The sequence below is a fragment of the Marmota flaviventris genome, chromosome 5, assembly GCF_047511675.1.
Source record: "Marmota flaviventris isolate mMarFla1 chromosome 5, mMarFla1.hap1, whole genome shotgun sequence".
NCBI lineage: Eukaryota > Metazoa > Chordata > Mammalia > Rodentia > Sciuridae > Marmota > Marmota flaviventris.
Genome location: NC_092502.1, coordinates 91054662 through 91076092, shown reverse-complemented (window position 1 = coordinate 91076092; position 21431 = coordinate 91054662). Strand labels below are relative to the sequence as shown.

At 32.9% G+C, this 21431-nt stretch overlaps 1 pseudogene; it reads left to right on the top strand.

Annotated features, from left to right (window-relative positions):
* The first annotated feature begins 18889 nt into the window (after positions 1-18889).
* LOC114086309 (ubiquitin-ribosomal protein eS31 fusion protein-like) lies at positions 18890-19342 on the top strand (annotated as a pseudogene).
* Positions 19343-21431: the final 2089 nt, after the last annotated feature.

Genomic DNA, 21431 nt, shown 5'->3' with positions numbered 1-21431 from the left:
GATAGCATGAAATAATGACAGGTAAAAGGATAGAGAAGATCCTAAACCTTTTAATTGTGTCCTTTTATTCTCCCCTCACTCCACCATTGCTTTTTCCTACCATGATACCTGCCAGAGAGATCATATGGGCGAAGCCTCTCTGCTTCTAAATTAGCCCAGAAGTTTAAAAAAAAAAAAAAAAAGATTCCTGGTTTGCTTTCCTATGAAGATTTAAGATAAAATGTAAAGAGCAAGCAAGCGAACTGATACAGTGATGATAGAAAGACTAGACTCAGATTTTATATTTTTTAAAAAGGAATTTTTAAAACACATATTGTACATGAAGAGATGTAGCAGGGTACTAATAGTGTAGGCCTTTTAGAAATCAATAATTGGTGTTAGTAATAAGAACTGTGCTGACAACCAGCTGTGAAAGTGCCCTCATTCCTGCAGAGCAGAAGGGAAAGGAACCAGCCGATGATTACCAACTCCAAGTATTGCTTGCAGTCAAAGCTTCATTAAAAAAATTAGTAAAATACTCTTTTTACCTTAAAATATGTGTCCCAGTATTGAAAGAGGTTCTATATAAAGAGTTCAGAATAGAACTGCTGCAAACTGTTCAAATCAAGGGTATTTCCCAGTTGGGCTACCGGCCTACATTGTGGAACTTACTCTTTAGCAAAAGCTCTTCTCCTCCCAATTAAAGAAAAAAGGTTGGGATGCCCACAGGTCTTTGCAGTATGTTTGGTGTGACTTTTAACCCCTCATTTCACCTTCTGTATATGGCTCTTCTTTATTGCACCACCTGACACAGGAGCCAAATCTAGTCCGTACTACAAATTAGGCTGTTAGCATCTCTTTCACAATTTTTAAAAGTCAATGTAGAAATTCACTGCTGGCCCTTGCTGGTCTCCTATGCATGCATGCTGCCTGTGAAAATCCAGTCATTTATTTTTATTCAAATCAAAGAGAGACATTTTTGTTATGAAATAAGTTATTCAAAAATGTGCAGCAACAGATTTCATTTCTTAACAGCATATTCCTGCACGTCTGAAATCCTACATGAATTATCTTAATGAGGAAATATATCTAACTACTGAATAAGGAACCTTAGATTTCCAGCTTTGACTTTTAGCTGCAGCTCACTTGCTCACGACCTTACAAAATCCCTTAAATCTCCAAGAGCCCATTTCTCATTTTCCTCTGTGCTCCCATGGAGCTGATCCAATGGCTTTTAAGGGAGCTCTGAGCTTGGACAAGCTCTGAAGGGCATGGGGCAAGGCAAGCAATGGGCCCTGTGTTCCCTGCTTATCGTCCTGGAAAATAGGTATGATAATATCGGCCTCACTGGGGTCCCATTGCAATTAATGTTTGGAAAATGTTTTGAAATCCCAGAGTTAAAAAAGGCAATGCTAGTGCAAATTAGTTAAGTATTTTATTTCTAAAAAATTATTCAGATTATTCTAAGCCACTTTTGAAAAGAATTTGTAATGTAAAGGTATTTATAATACCTGGAAGCTTAAATTGATATAGTAACTTAATGATCTTTTGAAAATTGCCACAGTAAAATATTTCTTTGATCTGAAGCATCTTGCTACATAAGGCTTCAAAATTTTGTGGACTTGTCTCATCACTTAAAAGCCAAGGAAATGAATCCATGGGAAGGATGCTTTTCTTTGTGGATCTTGATTATAATTTCCGAACTTTCTGGAAGGTGGTGATGCTTCTCTTGGCTTGGTTTCAAAGTTGAGGAGGAAAGAACAAACAGTGAAAATGTTGGAGGGAAAAAAAGAAAAGAACTTAATTTTACATTTTGTTAAGGAAAGAGAAAAGTTTTACAACCAATGGCCTTACAGAAGTTCTGATAAAAGATTCTTGTTTTGATAATGGTACAATATTGATGTCTTAAATTTTTGCTGCATGTGTGTGTCTAAGTCCAATATCCTGGAATTAAAAATTGTTTCCAAAAATGTCTCTAAACAGTGTGTAAAAATGTTATTATTAGGAGTCTCTGAATATATAAACACCATATTAAGTTTAAAACAGGGAAACCAAATTGAGAGCAAGTGGTTATAAAGATGAATCTATTATTTGAATTTATTATATACAAGAACTTATTATTTTAACTACAAAGGTTTTCATCATACTTGGTACAAAATATAATTGAAAAGTTGACTTACATGTGCAGTCTATTATATGTAACTAGGAATAGACAATGCTAGGTGCAAGGTAAAAGAGGTCTTTGAAAATGTGTCTATTAATGCTTTATTACTGACAAATGTTCAGCTACACCATATAGTGTTCATATATCCTTGTAATTTAGTGTTCTTTTTTGCTTTATTTGCAGTTTATTTAATATTTGAAAATACTTTTTGTATCAATTAGCAAATTAGCAGTTTATCTGGGTGGAAAAACCCCATCTGAGTTACTGAGTTACAAAGTGAATTGTTCTGCAGCTGCAAAATCAAGTGCCTCAGCTGAGTTAATGCTTTTCATTTCTTTTGCATGTGTCAGCATTAATGGAGGCAAGCTTCTATGAAGCCTTGCGTGTGAAGATGGTGCTGAGCAGACTAGATTCAATTCTGTTAGATTCAATTCTGTTAAATGCTTTTTGCATTTTTTTCTTTCTTTCTTTTTTTTTTTTTTCTTTTTTTTTTTTTTTGGAATAAGGCACAAAAGGAGACTTCAAATCAGGCTGAACTTCAAGCAAAAGTTAATGCTATTCTCTTTTGGGTTCAACCACCCACTTTGCTTAAGGTCACTAGTTGAAGCTAATGCAGCTCAGAGGGGCTGCAGTAAACTTGGCATCTCCTTGATTAGGCTCCCTGCTGATCTAATACACATACTAGCTCACTTGCCAAGTCAAATAACACATTTAGTGAATTGGAAATAAGATTTAAGTGGGCCAGCACAATGCGGCTTGCCCTCTCATCTTTTTACCGAATCCTTCTCTTTGTATGCGAGGCTGTGAAAACTGCTCTTGTTAGAGGACTTAATCTTCATTTTTTTCCTGTAGATTATTTGGAAACAGGTCAATTGAATGTTGGAGCTGCTAACTCCTCCCACTAAAGAAAGAAACTGCTTGTGGCATACTGATTGCATCATTTAAATGAAAGGCACCTATTATTAAAGAGAAAATACTATAGTATGAGGGTCTGTTAGAATTAATAAAAAGAAATCCTGATATTAAATGCACCCCTTTTAACAATGTGTTTATTTCTTTGTCTTATAGACTCTTTTCTAAAGTGTGCCTTGTATTAACTGCTGGTGAGTAATGGATGGGGTTGATCACATCAGTATATATTCATCTCCCGTGGCTGTTCTGCTGCAGTTAATTCTTAAATACAGTAGGTTATAATAGGGTGACATTTCTATAGTGCCTTTCATAAGAGTAATCTAAAGCATGTCACATAATGTTTGACTTTGAACTATTCAGTTTTTTAGTGACACAAATCTCAGGGTAAATTTATGCCTTTGAGGTTTGTTTTCTTTTAAAAAAATGAGTCATTGTATTTGTTATAGTTTGAAATTTATCATAGATTCACCATAGATTATCAAGCTATCCATGCCATAATAATCTGTAACTGTCCTTATCTCTGTGTTAGATGTGCGGGGTTATGATGTGTATGGACTTTTTATGATCTACTTATCTCTTCTGGTCATATAGATTTATGTGTATCTCTATTCTGACTAAATCTGAAATCAGGACTTGCATTCTGAAGAAATAAAATATGTCTCTGTAAAATCTGAGTATTATTCCCTGACATCTGAAAGTTTAGAGAAAAATGAACATAATATCCTCTACAAAATGCAGAAATATATATTAATTGCTTTCTTTACAAAGTAAAACTTTAAATATGAGAAATATATAACATACAATTAAATTAAACAATGTATCCCCAGTTGGGTTTTTTTTTTTTTTTTGAATTATAACAACTAAACCTTATCAATGTCAGGAAACATTTTAAAATTTAAATATTTGCAACAGTTGTTTCTGAATAGAAAGGATTTATTTACCAACACAACATAATGAAATGTGAAACATATTATACTATTTATATTGTTTAATCATTACATTTCATCCATCAAATTGAAAACCAGATCTCTGTACTGTATAATATATTTATCTTGAGGGTCTGTAAAACAATGTTATTAATAATAATGAGGAATTAATCCACATAGCATCCTAATCTGGACTTCAGTTTGTAGTTGTTTCTAAAGTATTTTTAAGTTCTAGGTAACTACACAAATATGAAATCATTGATGGTGCTTGTCATCTCACTCACTATATTTGTGCTCGTTCTTTTATTTATTCTAAATCCTGGAAATGTGAAAACTCATTTTTGATGGAAAAGTAGGAAAATTGACAGGATTATTCATTTGAAAAATGACAGTTAAACATGAAAATAATTATGAAAATTAGAAAATTCTCAATAGTCTGGGGTTTTCCTTTTCTTTCATGCTGAAAAGAATTGTATTGCTTTTAATGCTTTAGCTACAGATAGATGGTATCTATATTCCAAGTAAGATCCTGCCCCCCACTTCCCCCAAGGTACTTTTACCTCACCATACCTTGTCAGTTGAGATAAAATGTAACAGAGGTATACTGATGTTCCACTGTTTAGAATATATCTTTCTCCAAGCTTGTGATTTTTCCTGTTTTCTTGCAACTACCTTGAGAAAATTTGGGGACATTAAGACATCAGTAGGAAATGAAAATTGATGATTAATGTTTTTAAGTACCCATCACAACTCTCTTTTTTTGGATATCTTAAAAATGTGTCTTCTGTTGACATTCAGATGGTCAAAAGGCAGATGACATTTTAAACTTTTACACTAAGAATGTTCAGGAAAGCAACAGCATTAAAAGAAAAGACAAGTTTTTATGCCTTGGAAGGAATTAACAATTAGTACCTTAGCTATCTCTTTCTCACTAACACACATCTGCCAAAATTTCACCTATTTAATTCTTAGCATCCTAGCAAAACAATTTTCATTAACTGTATTTGACATATTTTTCTTCCTTCTCTTTTTTGAGATAAATATTATAATGTGAATAGAAATAAATACAAAAAATTGCAACACAATTACAAAACAGTGATTTATTTACAATTGTGTTTACATTTGTTGACCTTTCAGACAATTAATTGCAAACTTGCCTTCCTAGACTAACTCCTAAACTTCATACATTTAATCTAAATCTAATTCCTCACAGTATTTTTTTCTCTTTTCTATCCCCACAGAACTACTCTGTTTTTTGTGGTTTAGAAAAGGGTATTTCAACTTTATTTATCTGTATAATTTTCACTCTCTCCAGAGGCAAAGTATGAAATCATATTTCCTAATTGGTATGTATGGCCATCATGTACAAAGCAATGACATCAGGATTGGTATATGATCTACATGTCCTTAAAAGGAGCATAGGCCAGTAAGAATATACTTCTTTCATACATGATTTGAGTCCCTAGCAGCAAAAGAGCAAAGATCTAGAATTATACTCTCTTGATTGCAAAATTCACAGGAGCAATTTGAAACAGTCTGCTATTATCATCACCCCTAACCAATTAGTTTGTGCAAAAAATAATGAAAAATTGCTAAGATAGTGATGTATATTTTGTACAATATGCAAAAATGATAACCCCCCACCAACCATGAATATGGTTACTAAAAATATAGAAAGATGTATTATTAAAAATAGGACCCAAACTATAGGGTTAATTATTTTTTAACTAGTCGAGTGTTGATAAAGCAACTAAAGTTTACAAAAAGTCAAAAGTGAAAATGTTTAAGTTCTCCTGCCAAGAATGAGTCTTCTAAATTACAATTGGAAATTGCAGGCAGTATGTTTGTGCTAGCTCTACTCTTTTATAACTCTATAACTCTTAATGACCCTAAATATTACATAGAATAAAGGTTTATGCAAAAACACTTTAAATGATTCTTTTACTTTCACCATTAAATTGGGAACAAAGCATGTATTTTGGTAAATGTAAGATTCCTTTCACCTTGAATTCCTTTATTATGTCTCAAAATTGTCAAATAGACATTTTGGTAATTAAGGAAATGTTTTATTTTCATGGCAACTATTTGTTTTATCTGAAATATGTAATAAACTGAGTCTAATAATAAAAAACATGTAAAATATAGTTATAATATTTTCAAACAGACTAAAATATATAAAGATTGAAAAATATCATATATTGCTCTAAACTTCACTTTTCATTTTATAGACATCTATTGCATATTCATTATGATCTAGGTACTGGTTTTACTTCAGTTTTTTTTTTTTTTCACAGTAAGGTATTTAGGTAGACATGTAGAACAAAACCTGCTTGACTGCAGTGGCTCTATCTTCTTATTATTTATCTAGGCTTCATTTATAGTAAGTTCTAGTCTCTGGTAGTTACTCTGTATACTATTAGTTATTTGAATAGTAGTTGATTATATGGAATTGAAAATTCTTTATTGGAAACACAGTATTTGCCTCAAAACTATTCACAATTTACCCTGAAAAGAAAAAGAAGCATAAAAGTAGTTGAACTGAACTCTAATGATTTGTGGGGGATATATGAAATAATAAGATTAGTTTTTTAAGTGTTTATAGTTTAACTTAAAGAAACAAAAAATTATTAACAATTATAAATATAGACTTAAAAAATTATGACCAAAACCACTGCATTTCTTATTCACAAATTGAAAACTTCTTCAATCCAGAGTTCTGCACTGTAAGAACTCATTATAGCTGGGAACAGCTATGCACTCCTATAATTCTAGGGGCTCAGGAGGCTGAAGCAGGAGGATTGCAAGTTCAAAGCCAGTTTTAGTAAGGTCCTAAGCAACTTAACAAAACCCTGTCTCAAAATAAAAAATAAACAAAAAGGCTAGGGATGTGGCTCAGTTGTTAAGTGCTCTGGGTTCAATGCCTGGTACCCCATCCCACCAAAAATCCTCTTTACTTTTTAAAATACAGAGATATAAAATGCATATCATATGTAAAGAGTATGAAATAAAGATCTTAACTCAAACTCAAGCAATATTCTATGCAGCAAAGAATCATTTTTTTCTTTGGTCTGATCTATAATAGTGCTTTTCAGAACTTAGGGTTTTTTAATTTATGAAGATTTCTAATATATGAAATAACAGGAGTGATATCTTTCTTAACACAGAATATCAGAACAAAAATTGAGCATGCTTCCTTTGGATTTTATTCTATTCCTGAAGTGGATTTGACATTTAAGAACATTCTAACTACTCAGAAACCAGTTTGAAATGCATATATTCTATCAATTCCAGTATCCAGTTTTTCTATCATCTGTTTTATGGAAAATCATGCCAATAATCTGTATTGTACTGATAGGTCTACTTTAATACAAACTGTGTACCACATTCATTTTTCATCAAAGAGCACAACTGGCTAAAGATGGGTAATAATGAAAACGGATATGGCATAGACAGCAATAGAATTATAATTCTCTCTATGCAAAGGAATGACCTTCTTTACTCACTAATGGAAATATTTTATGTCATAACACTTTACCCTATTATAGATGCACTTATTTCTTTCCTCCCTCGCCATCTATTCATATGTGAGTAGTACACATGCTAGCAATATGAACTCTTTTCAATTTACAGCACTGTAAAAATGTACCTGCATTTCTTATTATCTGAGTCGATGGATTAATTAGAACTAGTCAAGGTTATATCCATGTGTATCTATGAAAAATGTTTCTAATTGGCCCTGAGACTAATATTCAATTGCAAATCTTTTCCATTTGATTCATTCCTTTCTTTCTTAGAAAGGATTATGTTGATGGGATTCAGGTAATGGAACTTGGTGGCTTAGGATAAGCATTAAAACATCCTTCCAGCTTTCAAATAATGTGATTAAGTTTTATGAAGTTTGTTTTTCTTCTTAAAATCTTATTGAGGTCAAGTGCTCATGTGATTCTCTTAGAGTAGAGCTGAGAAGTTGGATAAGTTGAAGAGGTGTTACTAATCTTTTAAAATGCACTCATTAAAGTTCTAAAAAGATTTGAAATACTCATTTCCCAGTACCACAATACTTAAGTTAATAAATGAAATACATAATTCCTCTTACTGAAGTCCTCATTATAGACTTTGAACTGATATGTTCTACAAAATACCTAGAGAGTTCATGTGTACAGTGATTAATGAACAAAGAATGATTAAACAAGAACTTAGTTTAAAACTAAGATAAAACAATATGTGTGTTGTCAGTAACCTAAAATTTTTCTCTAGTTATTTATCAAGCCTATAAAAATAGGCTTGCATTGTTTTTTTTACCTTTAAAAAAGCAGCAGAGATGTAACTTTATATTTAATTTTATGTATGCACTTAAAATTTGTCAAAGATGTTAAGCAATACACATCGTTCAATATTTCCATTTTTGTGTGCAAAGAGCTTGAATTGCACGGTATCTTCTTTCCCCTTGAAAGATGAAAAAACAACGTATTAGGTTACAACTGGAACATTTGAAGATTTAGTATCGAGAAATTAAATGTATCATGAAACGATAGGTGGAGTTTAATGTACACCCTATCAGTGTGGGTCAGTGACCTGGAACGTTTTCAGGATTAGCATGAATAGAAAGTATTCCCTTCTATTTTCTCTCCTTATAGGAACCTATTTTAGTTTCTCTCCCAGTAGGTCAAAGGCTCTTTCCAGTGATTCTAAATAGGAAGAAATTTCAGAAATCAAATTATATTAATGAAGAACCCCAATGCAAAAAGCTGTATGAAATGAATGTCACATTTGAATGTAAATATTTATATATAAATTCATCTATAATTATTACATATCAACATTATGTGCCATATGATTAAGAATCTATGTTTATGCTTACACATATTCTTTTCCAAAAATGACATATTTTTAGAAAGAAAAATATAGAGAGATATTGGTAAAATTCTTAACTGAAGCATATGTGGTGGATAAATCTGAAGATAGGTGCAGATATATTTCATGAAGAATATTTAACTATTGGTCATATTTATAGGAAACCTCAGTCTTCTGATTTATATTATATATGCTGTGTATAGGATCACTAGAAATTTTTTTAAGCCAAACATTCGTGGAGCTTGATAATTACCTTTGAGTGAAAGGAGGTACACGTCTCAGAGGAATACCTCTCTTGCTTTAGAGGAAATATTAATTGAAGTCAATTTTGGATTAGACCCAAAATGTTGTAAAATTTTCTGCCTCCAAATCCTGATTTTTAAAATTAGGACCATTCTAATGATTTCCAAAGCAAGGTGACACATTAATTACATTAGTGCAGTACCAAGCAGCAAAACTGGTAAGCAGTTTAATACTTGAAAATATAGGGGTAGTAAAGTAAGAATTTTAATTGCATAATTTAAATGTTTCTATTTTCCAGTTTTTTGAATTCCAAAAATAATTTATTTTTCTATTAATTTTCAGAAAACTTTCTGTGATTGGTTTACTTATAATGCTAGTTTTTCAGCTTAGAAAGATATTTCTAGGAAAAGTAACAACTTTGAACTTTGATCTGAATTAGATTCTGACAAACTATTGCTTTCATTGGAATGTATTATATTACCTAAATAGTAAAGCGGACCATGGGATATATAGAAAAAAGAAATAATAATTATTGTTTCTAAGCTGTATGAATTGCCTAGCATTTAGCAAAATTAGCAAGTTTTAGATGCCTGTGACTGTTGAGCCCAAATTTTGACTCCATTATGTAGGCCATATTACATAAAATAATAAAACTTCTTGTTTTCTCAAATACAAATATTTTTGAAAATTTCGTTTTTAACTTTGTGAATCTTCCTACTTACAGTTTCTGCAAAAGCCAATAGCTTATGAGTAAGGCATGTTTCTCACTAACACTTGCTTTGGAAATGGACACTGGAGAACTGATGACCTGGAAGATTGCCCAAGCTGCTGTGACAGACATATAATCAACTGTTTGACCACCCTGTGTTTGCTTTAGATCCCATATTAGTCTTGTGTTTTTTTCTTCACAAAGCTGTAGAACAGCTGTTCTTCAAAAGAACATATGTTGAGGACATGGTAACTAAGTTTGCCTTCACTAAAACTTGAATTCTTTGAGAAAAATATGCCAAATGACAGTATTAATCCTTGAATCACCTCTGGAATCCTCAGTGTCACGTAGATCAAAGAGTTCAGTGTGTAATGTTTATTTAAACTTAGCCTTTTATTTCCCCCAGCAGAAAGTTTGTATACTGTCAATGTTTTTGACCCTAAGGGTGGGAGAGAAAGAAAGAAAATTTGAATGGAATGTTTTTACTCTCATATATGAGATAACAAAGAAGAAATAAAGTTTAGATTTTTTTTTCTAGGATGTATATTTTGCTTACATCTCTCTCTTTGACAATCCATTTTTTGTGATATTTTGTTTGTTGCCTTGGTGTCATGCACTTTCGTGACATTAAACATCATTTATTTAAGTTTAGGCAACATTTTAGCTACAGATAAGAAAGGTATTTAATGACATAGTTTCTAAATAAATGCAAAACCAAGCATATCGAATAATACTTTAATAAAATTTTATCATCAACTAGGACAAGAAGGCATTAACTGCTTTGCCAAATCTAGACCCATACATACTGTGTGTGTATGTGAGTAGAGACATATATACATATACACACATATGCACATATGCATATACACACACCCCTGTAGGGAATGGTTATGGCAATGAACAGAGTTTGCATTCCTCTTGAATTGGGCTTCTAGGCACTAATTTTACCATTCACAATATATGTTTCATTTTGAGTAAATAAATCACGACTTTAACATCCTGATTAAGTGAGTTAGGTTGGAAAAAAAAAAGAAATCACATGTTTCTTATTGTAAACTATTAAAATCTCTTCCCCAGCTTTTGGATGTAGCATTTGTCCACAGAACCTTTTCCTATTGATCTACTCAACCTCCTCGTCTCATTGCTGACCATTTCATAAAGTTTACTGTATTCCTAAATATTGTGCCATGTACACATAGTAGGTGATTATAAACATTATTTTCAGACTAATATCTAGGGGTAAGTTATTGATAATTATTGGTAACTTATTTTATATTAACAATTCAAGAATCCTGTCAGTGCCATTTTTCCTTGCTCTTTGGGGCACAAGTTTGGAAACATGAAGATTTGTGCACTTTTCATGTAAATATAGAGCCAGGAAGTATGATGATTATTTACTGTAATTTAAACAGCCTTGGCATCATCTCCATATGAGAATACCTTCCCAATCTTCCTTGGAAAATTTATGCATATTTCCAAAAATATTTGAAATTTCCTGAGCATTATCAAGTAAAAGATAAGGAAAAACAGAAATGAGAAGCAGAGTGTACAAATCAACTTTGAGATATTATTTGTTTGAAGAAATCCATTAACATCCAGTTAAAAGCAAAAGCAAGACAGCCAGGCAGTCAGAATCAAAGGTTAAAGTTGACATTTCCTGGAACCAAAGCAAGAGCACATAGGTAAGAGGTCACAATCTAATAAGTCAGTCTTGCTTGTGGTTACTGTAATGTGAAAAGTGTTTATTCTTGGCCCTGTTGGCTGCTTGCAATAAGTCATCCTTTAAAATAGATATCAATAGGCTAATAAGTTAATACAGTAAACTACCTCCAAATAATATGAGTGGTATTCTAAAACACTGTATAGAAACAACCATTTTGGAATTAAAATGAGTTATTAAGTTAAACCCAAAATCTGTGTTGCTATTAACCTTGATATAAGATAAAAAGGATTTTAATGTTACTCAATAATGTGCACTGGTAATTTCCAGTGTTTCAGTATTTGCTATAAGTTATGTCTATTTGGAATATTTTACAGAAAAAATTTAAAGGAATGAAGATAGGAATGTCATAGAATCTCTAAAGTAAAATAAAAAACAGACCTAAACTCTGAATTAGTAAAATTAATGTTTATTTCAACAGCAAAATCAAGTTCAAAGCAAGAAAAAAATGCTTTTCATCATTAACAAAAAGTTTACATCAACCCAAAGTAATTTCCAGATTTAAGGCCATCCTTATCAAAATGCCAATGACATTCTTCATAGAACTAAAAAAAAAAAAAAAAAAAAGCAATTCTAAAATGTATATGGAACTACAAAAACTTTGAATAGTCAAAGCCATTTTGTGGGAAGAAAAAAAAAAGCAGGAAGAATTTCACTAACTTCAAAACATGCCACAAAGCTGTTTTAATCAAAATAGTCTGTTGTTGGCATAAAAACACACATAGATCAATGGAAGTTTTAGAATAGAAAGTCTAAAAGTAAACACAGGAATCTACATCTGTTTTTGTTGTTGTTGTTGTTGTTTGTTTGTTTGACAAAGATGCTAAGAACACACATAGGAGAAAAGAGTCCTTCAATAAATGGTATTGGTAAAATTCAATATCTGCATTTAGAAGAATGAAATCAAACACCTAGATCTCACCTGTTATATGTTCAATGAAGAATTGATTAAAGATTTAAATGTAAAACCTGAAACTATGGAACTTCCAGAAGAAAAGATAAGAGAAATGCTTCAGTTCATCGGAACGAACAGGGGATTTTGAACAAGACCCTGAAAGCACAGAGTAAAAAAAGAAAAAATAACAAAAGTAACCAAATGGGGTTATCAAACAAAAATACTTCTTATTCTGCAAATTGGCAGAATGCAGGGACAGTCTATAGAATGGGAGAATATATTTGTAAGCTACACATCTGACAAAGGGTTGATATGATTGTCAAATACTCAATATCAACTAAACAAATAATCTGATTACAAATGGACAATATAACTAGAAAGATACAAATGGTCAACAGGTACATAAAAAATATCACTGATTATCAGAAAAATGCAAATCAAAACATTACACAATGTGTATTTCAAAACATTACCTGTTGACACAATAATATATACATTATTTATCTTGGCATGTGTCAGTTAAAATAAATTTGAAATAAAAAATCTTCAGGAAGCAACAAGTACTCTAATGCCGAAGTTAAAAATGCTTTTAGAAACACTTTCAGTAATTCAGTCAATGTCAATACAAAAATGAAAGTTTTCAACCTCTGGAAAGTGGATCTTGAAACAAGAAAGGAAAGGAACAAGTAGGGAAATAGGTGCTTTGTGTGTTTAAAAATTAATTTGATGACTTCAAAATATTAAATATTTTAGCTATACTCATTTTTTAATGATTTTTATTTGGTGTTGGTATTTCATTAATGTTGGATAATAATTAACAGGATAACTTTATCTTATTTATTATCAAATATCTACCGTTGATAGACATAAATTTAACATTATTGAAATTTCTAATCTTATTACAGTGTATTTGTGCATAATCATAAATGTGCATTTCTTATTATTGTTTATTTCATATTAAAAACTTTTGAAACTTCTAGTATAACTCTAGAACATAAAATATTTCACCGTTTCTTATTTTGTTTAACCATTAATACTTAAAATACTTAATTGATATGAATGTCTCATGATCTCAGCAATCCCATGAATTTTTTTAGAATTCCAGTGTTTTGTTCCTAAGACCTGAAGATTAATATCTGTTGGAAATGGAAACACTAGACTGGGATGAGTTCCAGCATTTTGTTTGTGACCTTCTCAGGTTCCTTAAGGTAAAACATGACTCAAAACGATAACTAGTTAAACAAGGCCAGAGGCTTTTTACACAATGACCATGGTTGATTCATTCTGCTTCCGAGTTGTAAGGTTCTGAGTTTACAAGTTAGAATTTACCTCTGCTCTGAATACTTTCTATATGTTATCTTCAGGTAGGAATCCTATTTATTTCAGGTATGCATTTCTCTAGTACTTGCATACTGTTTCATGTTAACAAATGATAGCAATGACTACTTATTTTTCTAGTTATCAATGATCAGAGACAATCTGAGGTTGGAATCCGAAATTGGGTTACATTTTATGTAAACGTAAACCAAGTTCACATTATTATTCATAAAGATTTTAATCCTATTGTACATATAAAGTAAGATGTATTAGAATTTGAAAATTTCTCCCTGAGTTTACAAATCCACTATTTTAAAGAACTGATTGCAAAGTTGCATATCCATCAAAGAGAAGTGATAAATTATCATCTCGAATATTTGAAAGCTGCCAAAATGTATCCTTTGATTAGTCCGAACAATGGAGTAAACACAGTCATTTCACTTTGTTAGTAGACCATTTTATAGTGTTTTTATAGTTTTCAACTTAGTATATAGTTATTAACCATACAATTTTCTTCTAGTTTATACTTCAAAGAACCAAGCTATGATCAATTTATTTTCTTGCATCACAAAGTTTTTAAAAATGTCTTCAAGACAATTTTTATGATAATAAATTTACTTCATAAGAGAGGTAAACCTAATTAATGATTTTCAGAAAATTACCAAGATAATTTTCCTATATTATGTTTATCATTATAAGCTCTTCTGTAACAAAATATGCATTTGGATTAGAAAAAAAAATGATATATTATAGTTCTTCATAATCCACAAAATTTGCATCACAACAAACAGAAATTGGTACTATGATTGCTTTCTCAGGTCTGCATGTGTTCTTCGGGAGTCAAGATTGAGATTCATTGACATTTCAACTTAAAAATGCTTGATATTTTACCCTATTTCTGGCTCAAGCCATTTTACCCCTCCCCCCAAGCCCAATTCCATCCCCCAAACAGCAAAGAAAAACAAATAAAAAACAAAACAAAAAATGCTATATCTGTATTGTTTAGCTTATTAATCTTAAACTTTTCTTTTTCTTTCTTTTTTTTTTTCTGAGAAAGGAGCTCACTAATTTCCTGAAGATCTCATGAAGTTGCTGAAGCTGGCCTCGAATTTGCAATCCTCCTGCCTCAGCTTCTGGAGTTGCTAGGATTACAGGTGTGCACCACTGTGCCCAGCTATGATAATTTTTATTCTTGATCATCTATTAGATGTTAACATGTCCATTTCAAAAGGTATAGGTGCTATCTTTGTAAATCTCACAAAACCCATCTTCTTTTCTTAGCTTTATTTCACAGTCAGCCAGAGTCAGGCAGAGTAAACCCAAATTCCACCACCCATGTGGGTCATGGGTGAGAAATATTTGTTTTTAAATTTAAACAATGGGGGTTGAAATTGTGGCTCAGCAGTAGAGCACTCACCTAGCATGTACAAGGCCCTGGGTTCCATCCTCAGCACCACATAAAAATAAAATAAAGATATTGTGTCCAATCACAACTAAAAAATAAAATTAAAAAAATTAAAATAAATAAATTTAAACAATGATGCTGGGTGCAGTGTGTACATCTCTAATCTAGCAACGTGGTACACTGAGGCAGAAAAATCACAAATTCAAGGCCAGTCTTGGCAACTTGGCAAAACTGGTTACAAGGGGGTATGGCTTAGAGGCAGAATGCTCCTGGGTTCAAACTCTAATAAATACCATACCACAAAAAAAGAAAGAAAAGGATAAAGAGAGAGAAAAATTCAAAGAATATTTTAGATAGAAAATCATCAGCGAGTAATTCTACTATAAGTGTGAAGCATATCTTACATGTCATCAAATTACTGTTTTCCTTGTCCTACTTAAGATAACCCAGATACCTACCACAGACTAAAATTGCAACAGCTCCCATCCTTATAGATGTAATAGTGTTCATGCCAATACAGGGCTAGTCTTTGGCAAAACTACCATTATCAAGTCAGCTATCATTCTTCCTACAATTTCAGAATACCCACCCCATGTGATCTGTTCTTCAGATGTATCTTCTATATTTCAGAGATTCATTTACTTCTTTCCCCCATTTTTTTGGAGAGGATACCAGGGATTGAACTCAGGGGCACTCGGCCACTGAATCACATCCCCAGCCCTATTTTGTATTTTATGTATAGATAAAGTCTCACTGAGTTGCTTAGAGCTTCATCATTGCTGAGGCTGGCTTTGAACTTGAGATCCTCCTGTCTCAGCTTCTCAAGCCACTGGGATTACAGTCATGTGCCATGGTGCTCAACCTCATTTTTTTTTTTTAATTAGAAAAATATTTTTCTTTTAGATTCAATTCTAATAGACCCACATTCACTCATTTCCATGTTATAAATGGCTGCTTCAGAGTCATATGATTCACAAAACCTCAAATGCTTATTTTCTAGGCCTTGCAAAACAAGACAAAAGATGTTTGCAGATGCCTGTCTAGACCAGTCTTCTCAAATCTGAGTATACATGAGGGAGAGAGCTTAGTATAATGTAATTAATAAGCCCCAGCCACATGGTTTCTGATCCGGGGCTAGGTACAAGAAGTTATATACCTTACATTTCTAGGTGATGCTGATTTTGCTGGGGTAGGGACTCCCACATTGAGAATCACTTTTCTAAATTGTGGAGGTGATCTCTTCTTGTGAAGAAATTGTAGAGGTGCTCTGTGCCATACGAGCCAGTAGGAGTCACTTTGAGCAGATGGACATGTTGGTTTTCTTCAAATAGCATTTGCCCTGCCTTCAAGCCTGAAAAGATAGCATTACTAAGAATAATCTGAAATGTAACCTATAAGAATTGAATTTTCAACTCTCTTCCTTAAATGACTTTAAGATGTGTTTTTGTTTGTTTGTTTGTTCAAACTTATTCCATAATAAATGCACTCTCTTAACCTTGTAGTCAACTTATATATTTATGACATGGTGCCAGGCACAGGATCATGTGAATGACTGTAATCCCAGCTACTAAAGAGATTGAGGCAAGAGAATCACAATACAATGCCAGGCAGTACCATTTAGGGAGACCTGTCTCAAAATAAAATAAAAGAGCCTGGGGATATAGCTCAGAGGTGGAATGGTTGCCTAGCATGTACGAGGCCTTGTGTTCAATCGAGAGCACTGAAAAAAGAAGAAGAAAAAAAAACTCTTTGAGGTAGATTTGTATCCATTTTATGAATGGAAAAGAAAAAAAATAACTATAGAACTTGCTATACTGAAGTGATTTACTGATTAACGGGAATACTATATGATTTGAATGTGTCTCCCAAAGTTCATGTATTAGAAACTTTATCCCAAATTCAAATGTTGAATTTGAAAGTAGGTCCTTTATAAGGTCATTAGGATTAGATGAAGTCATGAGGGTGGGTCCCTCATATTGGTGTTCATAACCTTGTAAGAAGAGAGACCTAAGCCCATATTTTTGCTCTGTCCTGCCACGTGATTTCCTCTACCATGTTATGGTGCTGCAAAAGAATCTCATCAGTTGCCTTCCCCTTAATATTAGACTTTCCAGTCTCCAGAAACATGATTAAATAAACCTTTATTTTTTATGAACTCCTCAGTCTGTGGCACTCAGGTATAGCAACAGAAAATGGACAAAGACAATATATATAATTTGAATATTCTAAATTTTAGTCTGGTATTAGTCTTCAGTAGATTTTACTATTGTTCGAAACTGATCTCTTAAAACAGACAAACATATGTGCCATCTCGGTTAAAAATTATTTTTAAAAATGGATTAATACTGAGCTGAGTATTTGAACTTTCAGTACTAAAGATACTAACCTATAACAAATATGAATCTCTCATAAACTACTGCTCTTGCAGAAAAAGAAAGGAAGTCAAATACGAAAGTGTGGTGGCTGTGGTCAATGAAAATGTGGTTTTCTACACTATGATGTGCAATTGGGACCAATAGTTTATTGTTATGATAGAAGCATCCTTTTGCTGGATATTAACCAAATGTCATTAAGCAAAAGCAATTGTGGAAACAGCGGTAAGATGCTCACCTTGGTTAATGATTTGGAAAAATATCCCTAGAGATCGAAAAGTGGGTGCAGTATATCCGTTTCTTTTATTGACTTTGATGCACTATTGGAAATTGAAACCACTTCAGATGAATAAAAACCAGTCTATTAAAGTATGATGGGGGGAAAAGGCTTGAGTGAGATTAATATTTAAAGTGTTCACAGCTGGTAAGTAGTTTAAAATACAATAGCAGTAGCTTGGTCTCAGGCTCTTTATTTTATTTTTTAGGTTACAAATGTTGCACTTTATGAGACTATCTTGAGGTAACAGTTGTATAGTAAAATTATATGATAGATTCTCCCATTAGTATGTTTTCTCACAGATATGTATAGAAATCATTATAATAGTGGGGGCTTTCTGCTTTGTGATAGCTTTCAAGGAAGAATAAAGAGTTTTTTGTTTTTTTTAAGTTTTCCAATCTTTGCTTTATAATGAAGTGAAAATTATAATAAACTAAGAGAAATAAGTTGTATTGATATTTTAAATTCTTGTTTTATGTGTTTCACCTTTAGGAAAATGCAAATTAAGCAAAATTTCATTAGATAATTTGTTCTATTGATTTGTTATTTGTTTTGAATACAGAATAAAATATACATTATTACAGTAATTCTAAATGAAATATGAGTAAGGCAATAAGAAGCAGTAGAAAATATCTTAAACAAGAAATCAGAAAATCTGAACTCTTCAGGTTTTTCCATTCACTGAAATTATAACCTTAGAAAATCACCTAGATTTTGAACCAAATCACCTCAATTTTTAATGTTATTATTTCATTATTTGATGCCTACAATTTCCTTTTAGAAAAAAGTCTTGCGATCACATGAGATATGATTCTGTAAGTTCCTTCTTTATGACCTGATATTAAATTTGCAGTATTTTCTAAATACTGTTTTAGAGGTTAGTTTTAAATATCATAAAGTATCAGTTAACTTTCCAAAGTTGGATACAATATTCCCACCAACTCCCCCAAATTAATTTTACATTATGAATTGTCAATTTTCATGCAGAATTAGAATTGTGGATCTGGGGCTGCACATGTGAGCTGCAGCTGGTCTCTGGCAGCATATGTGTCCCCTTGTCTGGTATCCCACGGTGTGACGTGTCTTTTCCTTTTTCTCAGTGGAACTGGTGCCAAGATGTAGATTTTTGGAAAAACCCTTCCAGGGAAGGCCATCACACTTGAGGCTTAGCTCTCCAATACTAGAAAATGTAAAGGCAAATATCCAGGATAAGGAAGGGGATTCCTTCTGATCAGTAAAAACTGAACTTTGCTGATCATCAACGGAAAGATGATGCACATTCAAAAAGGAGTCCACCCTCCATTTTGTGCTGAGGCTTCATGGCAGTGCTAAGAAAAGGAAGTCATCTGGTATCACTCCCAAAAGAAAAAGGCTAAGAAAAGAAAGAAGGTAAAGTTGACTGTCCTGAAATACCATGAGGTGGGTGAAAATGGCAAAATTCATCATCTTGATCAGGAGTCTCCTTCAGAAGAATGTGCTGCTGGAATTTTTATGGACAGCCACTTTGACAGACATTATTGTGGCAAATGTTGTCTGCCTCCTTGCTTCAACAAACTACATAACAAATAATTGTGTATTAATTAATAAAAGATGTGAAATGACAATGAAGAATTGTGGATATGATGATATGAAAATATATAAATGCTTATATATATGTCAGTGGATATATAAGTACCTCCCAGATATATATAAAGCCTGTAGGATAGTGTATACCATCAGCAGTAACTTCATGACCCATGAGATTCTAAAATTTACCATGTGACATTTAGAATTTGATGATCTTTCTTTTTCATTTTTCTCTTTAGATATAAATGACAGTAGAGTGTATGTTGTCATATTATACATACATGAAAGAATTTGATGATCTCTCAATCTTTCCTTAGGTTCTTCAGTATCTAATGAGTAGTCTTAGTTCTAGAAGCTCTCAATTTGGAATGTAGAATCACAACTGTGTATTCATAATGATTAGTGAAATATACATTACTTTCATTTTCTAAAATCGAGAAATAAAAATTATTTTGTGCTGGTTTATTTATTTGCAGTGCTTGGAATCAAACCCAGTACTTTGTGTATACTAGGTAAGAATCAGACTTTAAATGAATAATCAATGATGGAAGATTAGTTCTTATTTTTCATGATTAATTCTATTTTTATTCATCCATTGGGTAAGAATTAGCTAGAAACCATAGCTTTATTTTATTTTCTATGTTTCAAATACAACTCAAGGCAAGGTATTTACAGTCCCTGAAATATTCTACCCAACATTGTGACATCTTTTAGTATATACATATTAGAAGCCTCCATAACACTCATAGGGGAAGAAAATGGCTCTGGTTCCTTGTTTGTGCCTCCTGTGGTGTGTTCTTCTCTGTGTTGTCCTGATTCTAATGTGAATCCTCCTGCCTTCCTTTTATTTCCCTCAGTAATCATGAGCACAAGGCTAATGCATGTAACAGAATTCTGCTGAGGATGACCTTGTTCCACAAAAACTTACAGGAAACACTGGACAATCTCCACGCCTTGTGAACTGCAAACTAGTAATTACTCCAAGTCTCACTCCGTGGCCTCTGCAAAGGTCAACTAGGCCTGTTAGGGTCTGTAAACAAGTCAAGATGGCGCCTGGCATTTTGCCAGAGGGAGTGGTTTGTGAAGTAACGCCAGGGAGCCATTAACTGTGGAGATTCCTTATTGGTTGACTGTAGTATCTAGTTTATGTTAATTAAGATAAGCTGTGTGGAATGTATATATACCCCTCCTGTCCTACAATAAACAGCTCCCACTCCTGCTGTATCAATGTACACAAGTTGTTCGTCACCGCCCCCCCCCCCCCCCCCAGGTTATTTTGCTGCAGCAGGACTGCGGCATAGGCCTCCCTTTCTTCCTCACATTCGACCCCCTTTTCCTTCTTGGTCCCAAAGCTGTCCCCTATTCCTCAGTCCCACCCTTCTCACATTACCTCAGGTGGTCAGAATTTATCATAAGGATTGACAGAGAGAAAAGAGACACCAAAAAGGCTTCTGTAGCCTATGTGTTAGGCTTTATGAAGAACTGAAACCACTCAGCAAGCCCTCAGGGGTGGGCCACACTAAGCCCTACTCTGGCAAAGCAATCATGTTAGATGCTCAGCTATTCTAAGGTCCCATCTCCTTGGCCTGTTCAGCTCCATTGTGAAACTTTTCTACCGTTTTCTCTAGCTCATGTCTTAGTCTACTTTATGACTTTCTAACTTCTCTACAGAGCTTTTAGGTCTATTAATTCCCTCTGTGTTATAATTTCTGTGCCCCCAATTGTGAATCTCAATTCTGTAATCTCTTGAAAATGAGGTCTGATTGCCTCAATCATTTGCAGTGACATGGAAAACATTCCTTTTTCATAGAATTTTCTTTCAAGGCTACTTTGTAGGCTTTTGTCCCTCTCATGTCTGGAATTTGGGGCACATTTAGTTGAACTAATACTGGATCCATTTGTTGATGTGTTCATATGATGAAAAACATTGCAATATGTATAAACACTTCAGAGCGTTTGACTTACAGATAAGTGACTGACTTATTACTCAGTGTTTCATGGATTTTCTTCCACTTTAGAGTATAATTGGATTGTTCAACTCTACGTGAGCTTGACATATTTATATTTTTTCAGAATTTTTATTTTAAAATCA